Source organism: Trachypithecus francoisi, unplaced genomic scaffold, assembly GCF_009764315.1.
Source record: "Trachypithecus francoisi isolate TF-2019V2 unplaced genomic scaffold, Tfra_2.0 Lachesis_group21, whole genome shotgun sequence".
Lineage (NCBI taxonomy): Eukaryota > Metazoa > Chordata > Mammalia > Primates > Cercopithecidae > Trachypithecus > Trachypithecus francoisi.
Window position 1 is genome coordinate 561,508 of NW_022681467.1, and position 11,791 is coordinate 573,298.

Consider the following 11,791-nt stretch of genomic DNA (forward strand, 5'->3'; position numbering starts at 1 on the left):
ATTTGTAAGAGGGGTAGGGGAGACAGAAGAAGCTTGAGTAGAATGGACATACACATTTAAAGTGCAGAAAGCCCTCTAGGCAACACATACAACCCAGAAACAATGAAAAAAAAAAAGATGGATAAATATGATCTCCAAACTATTAGCATTTTCTGAAGGACAATAAAAGCATAAACAAAATAAAAAATAAAAACAGACTGAGGAAGAATATTTTGAACATATGTAATTGACACAATGATACTATTGTTACCACATAAAACAGGTACTAAAACAAGCAAGAAAAATAACAATAACTGGAGAGAAAAAAGGTATACAGCATAAGGGCAGGAAATTTCCAGAATAAGCAATTCGAATGACTGGGAAACACGTGAAAAAAAAAAAAAAGAAATCTGGGCAGTGGCAGTGAAGCTAATATGAGGCTTCTCTCATCAGACAGGCAAACCTTTCAAATATTGACAACAGTCATTGACTGAACATAACATACAGATTTTTCTCTTTTCATACATGGTGTGCAAATTTATGAAAATCAAATAAAATAAAGCAAAACCTTCTTGTATGTAACTTATACCACGATTGACTCCACCCTAACTTTTTTTCTTTTTTTCTTTTATTACACAAGATAAACATGTGCACACACACACGTATGTATCAGAACAACTGAGCTGAGAGCCGGAGAAACTCAAACCCAGAGTCAGAAAGTCAGGTGTCCCTTGCCTCATTCTGCTATTTCTGGAAAGCAGTGCCAACCTGCCCACCTTTACAGACTCAAGCCCATCTGAGAGGCGAGATCTTCGCATTCTCGCCAAAGCCTTCCTGCCTTGGCCTCCATCACTGGCGAATCCTCCCTGCTGCTAGTGGTAACACTCTGCTTTGGCCCTTTTTCTTTCCTTGGGGAGATCTGAAGGGACTTTAAGGGTGGGAGAAAATCATGCCTAAATTGTATTAATTTGAGGCATTGCTTATGATATTCTCTTTCCAGGAGTGCAGAGTCTTAGTCCTATAAAAGAACTCAGGTAAATATTGGAGCTGAGCCTGGCTTCTACCATCGACACCCTCAATAAAGAGAAACATTCTCCCAAGCAGTATAAATGGGGCTAACAGTTCAGAGGGTGCTTGGGCCCTAGGCACTCCACAAGGAAAGAAAGATATATGCACAAGAATGTTACTGCAGCTTGGTTTATAACAAAAACTCAGAAATTGGAAATGATTAAATGATCACTGACACGGTGCTGGCTGAATACATTATTACTCAGCCCACCTCATTAGATGTGAATAGTGTGTATGTGTGTGTGTGTGTGCGCGTGTGTGTGTGCTTCCTGTCGCACCATGCATTATTATTCAGCCTATCCCATCAGATACTACAGTGTGTGTGGGGGCGGGGGTTGGTGTGTATATGTGTGTGTGTGGGGGGGTGTGCATGCTTCCTGTGGGCACCATGCATTATTACTCAGCCCATCCCATTAGACACTATGGGGTGTGTGTGTGTGCACATGTGCATGCTTCCTGTGGGCATGATGCATTATTACTTTCAGCCCATCCCATTAGATACTATGGGGTGTATGTATGTGTGTGTGTGCATGCTTCCTGTGGGCACCATGCATTATTACCCAGCCCATCCCATTAGATACTGTGGCGTGTACGTGTGTGTGCACATGTGCTTGTGCATGCTTTCTTTGGGCACCATGCAGAGGCTGATGGAGACTGCCTCCACCATGCCTTGAACCACACTCAGGTGCAAAATTGCAGGTGCTTATAGCAGATGCCAGGTGTGCAGTTCCCTACACCCACTTACAAGTATTCCTTCCTTCGTAGCACCAAAGAACTCCCTTCAAACCAAGCAATTGTTTTAGCAGGTATGTGGGAGGAAGACAAACATCAAAGTCCATCTTAAAATAAATTATGAAGCATAATAGTTTTTAGGTTTCTACCCTAAATATTTTATTGGTCGTATTTTATCACTTCTGGAGTTGAGGAGAGAGTACATGGATTCTCCAAAATGAGCACAAAATGTGCTGTATATATAGCTTTGGGTTTGAATTGCAGCTCTGCAGTTGCTAAGCAAGTAGCCTTGGACAGTTTGTTTAATTCCTTGAAAAATTCGGTTATCTATTTCTTGGAGTTGCTGGGAGGACTAAGAAATATATGTAAAACTTTATATAATGCCTAACCCTTGACAAAGGTCTGTTGTCTTCTCTTTCCTAGAATCTATCTCTGGAATTAGCAAACTACAGCCTGAGGGTTAAATTCAGCACACCACCTGTTTTTGTAAATAAAATGTCATTGGAACACAGCCAGACTAACTTGTTTATGTATTGTCTGTGGCTGTTTTTCTCTTCAATGGCAGCAGAGCTGAATATTTGTAACAAAGACTGTCCAGCCCACAAAAGCCTGAAATCTTTTCTCTCTGGTCCTTTACGGAAAAAATTCCTGGACTACGTAGTGGGTTATCATCTCTACCGCCTGCTCTCCTGTGAGCGTTGCAAAATGATTAGACACGTAAAGAAGGAATATTGTTACTAATTACACATGTTCATTTATGAAGAAGGGCCTTCTTTATACTTCTGTTACTAATTATACTTTTAACTTCATTTAAATCTTTTTCCATAAGAGCTTATCCATATGTGATAATAAGCTGAATTTCCATATGTTTTATATTTCATGCATCTTTTATTAGAAGACCCAGATTCTTTTAACATAGTCTTAAAAGGGAAGTTTTAGTTAAGGCATATCCTATCAAATGGGATCTGTTGGTTGCAAGGAATAGAATTCATAACTAAACGCGGTTCAAACGGCACCTTCATGATTCACCTCACTTTATAAGACATCAGGTGGCTTGGTTGTCTGATGGTTATATGGTGTCACCAATGATCCTAGTTCTTTTTATCCTTCTGCTAAGCCATCCTTGGTTCTGGGATGTCATTCCAATACCTTTTTGTCTCCTGGTCAGCTCCAGACAGCCATGTCCAGGGACAGGACTTGTATTGGAGGTGTTGGGAGGGGAGTGGCAGCAAGAAAAATAAATGCTCTTCATCCAGAACTCTCTCCATTTACTGGGGAGGATTATTTTTTCCCCAGAAATTCTGCAGCTGACTTTCACATTACCTTTTCTTGGCCCAAACTGACTCATGGCGATGCCTCTGAGCTGCCATAGATGCTGGGAAATGAGTCTAGGTTGTTTGTTGGCTTGCTTGCTTGTTTTCAGTCTCATGGCAGATAAGAAAGCTGAGAAGGAGTTTGGGAGGCCAACCAGTGCTCTCCACCAGATTGACCAACCTGGGTCTAGACGTCACGATCCAGGTGGAAACAGCGCCCCGGATAAGGAACCTGGGAATCCTCCTTCTAAGTTGGGTCTTTGATGTCTGCCTTTGTGGTGTCATTGACATGGAAACTCTGTTCAGAGTGTTTTCAAGGTGGTTTTCTAGTTGCTGGGGTGCAGACAAACGCGGTGATCATAGGAAGTGGCCAATCACATCCTTGCAGGTGGAGCCCAGGCAACCTCTTCAGTGTGTTTTGTGTCATCTCTGTCCATTTCCCTGAAAGGACAGGGCTCCTTGCCAGATGATGGGGTCCCAAGTCCAGGCTCCCACCCAGCATGGATGCACTGATGCTCTGTCCCATCCTCGCCCAAGCCTCACTTATTCCTTTTCATCCAACTTCTTCTGATGATTGTAGTAAAAATAAGGATCCCCTTCCCTCTGAATGTTGGTTACTTTTTTACGTGAGACTTTTATTGCTTTTGGCCAAAGTCCTGCTGCAAGATTTACAAAACAACTGCTGATTATGTGGGTTACATATAATCTCCAGAGCTAGAGGGAATTTCAGAGCCTAGAAGTGGCTCTTATTGCAGAGGTGAGCTCATTTCATAAGAAGAGACCATGAGGTCACAAGACAAGCACTTCACCATGGAAGCCTCGTGGAGTCATCTCTCACTCCTCCAGTCCTGCCATTTGAAGCAGTCACTGTTAGGCTGAGAGTAACATGTTCTCTAGCAATAAAGAAATGTCTGTGACATATCCAGACATCAAGAGCTAAGGCAAAACCAGCACAGGCAATTGTGGGATGTAGCCATTCCCCAGTATAAGTTTAAGAGTGTGAGCAGCCTGATGTAACGTGAGAGAAATCTGACTTCTGCTCAGATAAGGAAAGCAACAACAAACATGACAACACACAAACAAAGTAAGAAAATAGATTTAGCCGCCGGTGTCTCACGATCCAAAACAACCAGTTACATGCTGATCCACTTTCAATCTTCCTGTTACCCTCCTGGCCATTTGTTTTTTTCCAGGCATCATTTGCATATATATTGCATATGTCTTTTGCACTCCTTTTCATTCAACATTTGAACCAAAGGACTTTTCCATCATATAAAAGAGGAGTTTTGACTCAAATTGCTACAGAGGTCATTTGGTGTTGCACATCGTGAGGTGCCAATTCCCAAATCTCTTCTCTATTTGGAATTGAGGCCACTGATTTGGCATAGTCTCAGAGGAGAGTCAGTCCTTGGCATGAATGCACAAGTCTTAGTCCGTCAGCTGAGGCTTTCAACATTCTGAGACAGGACGTACTCACCATCACCACACCTTGAAAACCAACCATCCAAGATTATTCAGTTGGCCATTTTTCCTGTTTGTTTTTTATTTTCAAAACAACTCTTTACTTTGAATACATAATAATGATATTTGATAAAGCAATGCCAGCAGAATATATCAACAAGAGACTCTTTAGCAACCTCAAGTTAGACAGGAGTGAGCAGGTCAGAACTTATAAATAAGTGTTGCCCACATTCAGGAAGAAAATGCTATCTGGGAGCCAATTAGTGGACAGAAAGATTCTGAGCCACACACATTTGGGATGAAATCACCATAAGAACAGAGAGCACTGATTTACCCCCACGATCCAACAGGAACGATTTCTGTCAGACAGCAGAAAGCCTCTAGTGCTCCTTGGGCAGTGGTGTCACAAGAGAACTGCTGAGGCGAAAATGCTGTCTCTTTCTGTCCTATTATCATCAAGAATGTGAGCTACAGTCAGTTCTCACTGAAAACACCTAGACTACAAAAAATAGCCTCTATCGTTTGCTGAGAATGTATCTTAAGCCAGAGCTGTGCTCCAACCTTCACCCACATCCCTCTGTGTTTTATAGAGAAGGAGGCTAGAAGGACAGAGGTGAAGCAGCTGACCACCAGCTTGTGATTTCACTCCCTCTCTAGTTACTCCCAAAACCCACCTTTTTTTCCGCAAACCTACAAAGTGTGCCTTTAAAAAGCAGCACAGTAATGTCTTCTAAGGTGTCACAGTTTTTAGGTTAGATAGCAATGTGTTTAGTAATAGTCCATCACTATTCTTTGCCCTGTAAGCCAACTTACTTGGAATAGCTACTCCCTGTCCTCTCTGAACCACAGCCATTGCTACAAGCTGGGGGACGTCTGGGAGACAGGATGTGATAAGTATGTGTGTGCATGTGGCTAGGTTGGGCAGCTGCCATGCATACGTTTATTTGTCCATTCATTCAACAAATAGTAGGGGAGCATCTTCTGCATACCTAGCATGTCCTCCGAAGATCAGTGAAGGCTGATGTCTGTGTAGTTCATAATTGGCAGTACCTTATCAAGGGCAGGTGTCCCAGTTGTGTTGCTGAAGAACACGCCTCCTCAAAACTTAGCAGAGGTTAACACATTCATGTTGTTCATCAATCTGCAATTTGCACAGGGTGTGATGAGTCTGTTTGCTTCCACACCATATCAGCTGGGACAGCTCGAAGGTTGGGGATGAAATCACCTGACAGCTGGCCCCCTCACCCGATGGCTGGCCCCCTCACCCATCTGGTGGTTGAAGCGAGCTGGACACTGGTTGAGGCTGTGGCTGGAGCACCTGCATGTGACCTCTCCATGTGGCTGCTCGGCCTCCTCAGTGCAGAGTGGCTGCTCCATGATTGAGTATTCAAGTGTCCAGGCAGATGCTGCACCACCTCTTAGGATTTTGCCTTCGGTTCCACAGTCTCACCTCCTGGGAGTCATGGTCCCACCCAGATTCAAAGGGAGGAGTGTGAGCATCATGCTGTGCACAGGGCAGGGCATGGGAAAAAAGCTGGTGCAGCCAGCTTAGGAGAATCCAATCTGCCACAGCAGCTCAGAGACTTTCCTGCAGGCCCCATGGTACAGAGTTGGCTGCTCTTCAGCTGTGCTGTTGAAAGATGTCAGAGCAGTTTAATAAGAGGAGAGCTGACATGTGGTTCTGGTCTTAGCTGGGGAGACAAGGAATGCTGGTGTCACGTAACAGTTAGGGCAGCTTGTCCTTTGTGCCTGGGGTATGTGTGGCTGTTGGGGACCAGGAGGCTTCACATCCCTTTCTCTCAAGCCTTTATGCAGCTCAGGTGGGAGGCTAGGACCTCAGACTCTGGAGAAAGACCAGGCCATTTGCTAGTTAGTGGGTGTGGGTCCCTGACCTTCGTCCCAAAAACCATCTGCAGAGGCTGAACCTCTTCACTGATGCTTTGGACACAATGTCATTAATTAAAACTGATTTATGGTGATTTTTGTTTCTCTACTCAACCAAAAAGAGTGTAGTGTGACAATAAAGTCTGAAAGCAGACAGACTATTTTTTCATCACCTACTATAATATAGTATCAATAAACCATGCGTTGTGTGGTTCCAGGCCTGGTGGCTACCCTGATTATTCTCATAGCAACCTTTAAATTAGTGCCCCTGCTTTGTGGATGTAGAAACTAAGACATGAAAAGATTAGCCATTGCCCAGGGTCATGTACAGACCACCAGGATTCAACCTCACTTCCATTAAGTGTTAAATTTGTAGTCTGTTCAATGAGCTAGCTGACAACAGAAAGAACATTACAAAAAAAGAAAATGCATTGTCTCTCCCCATTAGGAAAGGCTCCCATGCCCCGAGTGCGGGAACCATTTGGCCGGTGTGGTGCTCACTACTGAGGAATTGTTTAAATCACTCAAAGTTTCCACACTTCACTGGGGAGGGACTCGGTGATGGCTTTGATATCACTGATGCTGTATGGGGTCCCCAGGGATGAATTTAACTGTGAATCCTAGAAGATATATCACCAATCTCTTCCTGTTGCACCTGCTATTGGCATTCTTCTCCCCAGACTGCATAGTATCCCTCACTGGAAACACTCAGGGCTCCTCATCTAATAGAAGACCCACTATGCCACCCACCTATTTCCAAACTGGGACCAAAGTGTCGCCCTGAAAATTCACAGGTGCTAGTAACGTGGTCATTGAAAGCTGTTTTCTATGAAAGTTTAGAAACATGGTAAACAACATTCATTTTGAAGGCAAGGACTCAATAGTTGAAAATTCCCATCTGGGTAGCAAAAGCTGTGCTTTTAAGATACCCAATCACGAGTATTCTGAAGCTCATTACCATCCATGAAGGAAGAGGGTATGGAAAATAACTAAGTTCTAAATGTCTATTCTTCCTGTTGTCACTCTAGCATTGCAAACACCCTCTCATTGGCTGCCTATCCCCTCCACCCACGCCCATATTTTAGGTCAAAGAGTCCCTTCTGTGAATCAGAGCAGTGTCTTTCTCATCTTTTCTCTTTTTCATGCCAATCTTAAGCAAGTCACAGAGCTGACTTTATGAGACCAGGTGGCAATTGTTCGCCCCGAAAACCAATCATACACTAACACTGAGTGCCTCAATCGCAGTGAACGTGGCAGGGTGCCCTCGTAATCAGGCCCTGCATCAATGCGCCTGGTGCCTGTGGGCAGCTCTTGCTCTGTGTGGGAAGGCGGGGGCCTCTTCCATCTGCTAGGAGCTAAAGCAATGACTGTGTGCACTGACACAGCCTCGGCTGCCTCTGTGTCCATATGCTGTGTATTCATGGCACGTTAATGAAGAAATCTTCTGTCTTGCCTGGACTAATGGGGGCTGGTGAGAGCGTGGAACACCAAGGGAGCTGGGGAAGGTATTCTATCCAAGAGGCACTGGCTGACCAAAGAAGAGAGCATTAGGGGGTGATGCCAGGGTCGCCACACTTGAGACCATTTCTCTACCAGAGCAGCTGTGCAATCTTGGGTGAATGAATTGAGCTGATCCTCCAGTCCACAACTACAAATGCAGTTTTTAATAGTCACTTCCTCTCAAGGAACTTATAAACAGGAAAGGGATCACACGTGTGTGGGATGGTTTGGGAAAGCAGTTGTAATTAGAAGTGTAATGCAAACATAATGTCAATAACGGCTGGCTTACCATTTTGCCAACCAGGTACATTTGGGAGCCATTTTAACTGCTGTATTGCAGGTGAACTGCTTCTTTACTTGGAGGAAAAAAGCTATACTTGCTCAAAGTAGAGCAATCTTTCTAGAGCATGAGTCCTGGATGTGATAGAACTTCCTAGAAAGTTCCATCTATTTCCTTTGTCACATACTGAAGTCTATGCTTGTAAGAAGAGCAAGTGCAGGAACCTAAATTCCACACTGCAGTATGGGTGCTACACTGGGCAGCTAAGTGCTGTATTAAGCTGCCAAACTGTTCATCAGTGGCCTTGGCTGTTTCCTTTTGATTCCGTTTTCTTTTTTTTTTTTTTTTGAGACGGAGTCTCGCTGTGTCGCCCAGGCTGGAGTGCAGTGGCCGGATCTCAGCTCACTGCAAGCTCCGCCTCCCGGGTTTGCGCCATTCTCCTGCCTCAGCCTCCCGAGTAGCTGGGACTACAGGCACCCGCCACCTCGCCTGGCTAGTTTTTTGCATTTTTTAGTAGAGACGGGGTTTCACTGTGTTAGCCAGGATGGTCTCGATCTCCTGACCTCGTGATCCGCCCATCTCGGCCTCCCAAAGTACTGGGATTACAGGCTTGAGCCACCGCGCCCGGCCTTGATTCCGTTTTCTAAGCACCTAATTCGCTCCTCAATCCCATTGCTCTGTCTCTGTTACAGCAATTTCCACAAAACCTTGAAATCATTTTTTGCTGGTCTCTCTTTTCCCCTAGACTTTCCAGGCCTTTCAGATAGAATAAACTGTTGATTGCCAGCGGATCAGAACCCTGTGAGTGACACTTGCAACCATTTACCTTTGCTGTATAACAAACTACCACAAATCAAGTAACTCAAAACAGCATGCATTTTTTAGTTCCTATTTCTGTTGGTCACAGGTTTGGCAGGTGGCTGGATTTTTCTGCTTGGGGTCTTGCAAGGCTGAAAACAAGGTGTCAGCCAGCCTGTCTGGGAGGAATCTGCCTCCAGGGTCATTGGGTTCTTGGCTGAATTCAGCCTTGCAGTCCAGGACTGAAGTCCTGTTTTCCAGCTGATCCCAGTGACCACTCTTAGCCTCTAGAGGCCACATCCCAGCTTCCTGCCATGTGGCCCATCCATCTCCAGTGGAGAACCCCACCGCTGCTGAATTCACTTCAAGCTATGACCTGACCTTCCTGGCTGTGACTTGCAGACAGATTGAAAGGGCTCCTGTGGCTGAGTCAGGCCTGCTGGATAATCTCCCCAACTTACAACCAACTCACCTGAGAACTTTATTACTTCTGCGGAATTCCTTGATGGCCCAACCTCAATTCATGTTTCATTGAGTGCCTGAGGGAAGATGAGCAGGACTCTTGGTGCCAACTTAGAATTCCATCAGTCACAGCACACAAAGTCACTTCAAGAAGTATTGGTAAAGTGAAGGAAAGGCATCAAGTCACATTTTTCCCTATGAGAAACTTAGATTGTAAGGTACGTCTTTGCAGTAGCCTAGGATTTCCAAATGCACCCCAGCCTAATCCTGCCTCCAATGAAACCACAGTTCCCCTTTCAAATGCAGATTCCTAGACCCAGGGGATTCTAGTGTCAAGCAGGCTATCTGCCTTCCAGCAGGCTACTCCTTGGGGGCATGTTTCCCTCTACACCTCATCTGGAAATGACTGGAAGCAGCCTTTGCACCTGGAGACGTTGCTAGATGGGCAATGAAAAGCAGCACTCAGCAAGGAGGCTCTCAGGAGGGATCTTCGAGCCCCCATCAGGCAGCCTGGATCTGGGGCTACCACGGATTAAGGATGCCACCCAAGGAAACAAAGGATCCAGGGAGAGAAATGTAGAAATTAGTATTCATCCAGAAGATGAGTAACAATAGCTGATACTTACATAATACCTTGCTAATAAGCATGAGCAACTACTCGTGGAAATGGCAGCACATTCCATCTGTATCGTAGCATTGGGAGTTAACAGAAGGGGATCCTAGAGTTAGTTACCAGTGGACATAGCATTTAGCCAGTCAGCAAACATTGCTGAGCCAGGTTCGGAGAGATGCCCCTGCCCTCAATAGCCCACGACTCCCCACAGAGACAGGCGGATACACAAATGACAGGGACTAAGAGTCCATACATCCTGTCACCAAACCGAACTCGGATCCTCCTGCCCTGTGCAGCAAAAGCAAACACTGACATCAGGACTGAAGCAACAGAAAGCCAGGCATTTATGGCAGAACACCACGCAAGGAGAATCAGGCAGCTCAGGCTTGGGACCAAAGCTGCCCTTGCAGGTAAGGGTTTTTAAAGGCAGGGAGGCAGACGTCACAGGCCAAGTCATCAATCAATGACCCAAAACAGGCAGAACATCTCCAAGTGGGGATCCACAGGTCGTAGGTGGAGTCAAAGATGTTCTGATTTGCAATAGGTTAAGGAAGGAAAGTTTGTCTAGACTGGGGGTCAGCAGAAAAGAGTGTTAGCTCTGGCCTGTGGGCATGACCTCCAGGCTCCTCAAGAAGAAATTGAGAGCAAGGAAAGGCAGGCAGAGCTCACTCCTCAGTCCCCCTTATCTGGGGTCCATTTGCCAGCAGGTCCATTTGTTGGGGGGTGTGGGTTCCTGAAAAACAGCTCAGAGTCATATGTTAGCATGGTATCTTTAGTTTCTATAGGGAAGCAAACACCCTATGACTTTAACTTCCTTGGCTACTGTTTTAAGTTACTATTACCTTCTTGCTTATCAAGTTGCTCATTTACTTCTCAGAGCTAGCTGGGTGTTTGGAATTTCCCTTGAAGGCACTCAAGATTTTCCTTTATTTCCACACTTAGGAGCTGGGGGATGGCCCCCCGCTAAGAGCGGTCCCTGCTGTGTCTCCGCACTAATGGCAATATGTACAAAGCAACAAGTGGTTCTGCTGCATCCAAAAGAAACCTGGAAAAGTGTAAAGGCCAGGTCACATTTGAGCCCAGGTTTTCCATTTCTTTAGCCATGTAGGCCACATCTTCACTGGGTGGCCAGCGTTTCAACAGTCAAAGTGGACACCACCGCCCACATCTGAGACCACTGCCCCCAGAGGGGCTGGTCCGTACTCAGCTACCTAACAGGACCGGAGGCTGGGCTTCCTGGGGCCGAGTGACACAAGGTCATTATTAATAATTCTACCCACTCAAAGGACTTGATATACACCTAGTGAGCTGAAATGTTACTGACACAAACTCCTATCTTACTCTGATTGCTAGTAGCCCCCTTCCCTCTTCCTACCTGCTCCCAAGAAGGTAGCCAGACTGGGTGTTCCTCATCTGGGCTGGGTGTGAAAGGGGGAGGATTTCTGCTACTGAGCTGAAACAGCAGTTTCTAGGCACCCAAAAGACAACCATGCTTTCTTTTTGTTTTCTAGAAGGCCAGTGCAGTGTAGACCAGACAGGAGGGAAGTTTAGAGCTCCCGGAGACTGGAAAGGTGGCTGTGGCGTGTGGGGCTCAGATTGGGCACCTGCTACCCAGGGCTGCTTCCAGCTCTGACAAAGTGGATAGTAGAGCTATCAAGGACCCCGGCATTGACTTTAACTACATGGTCTGCATGCTCTAGT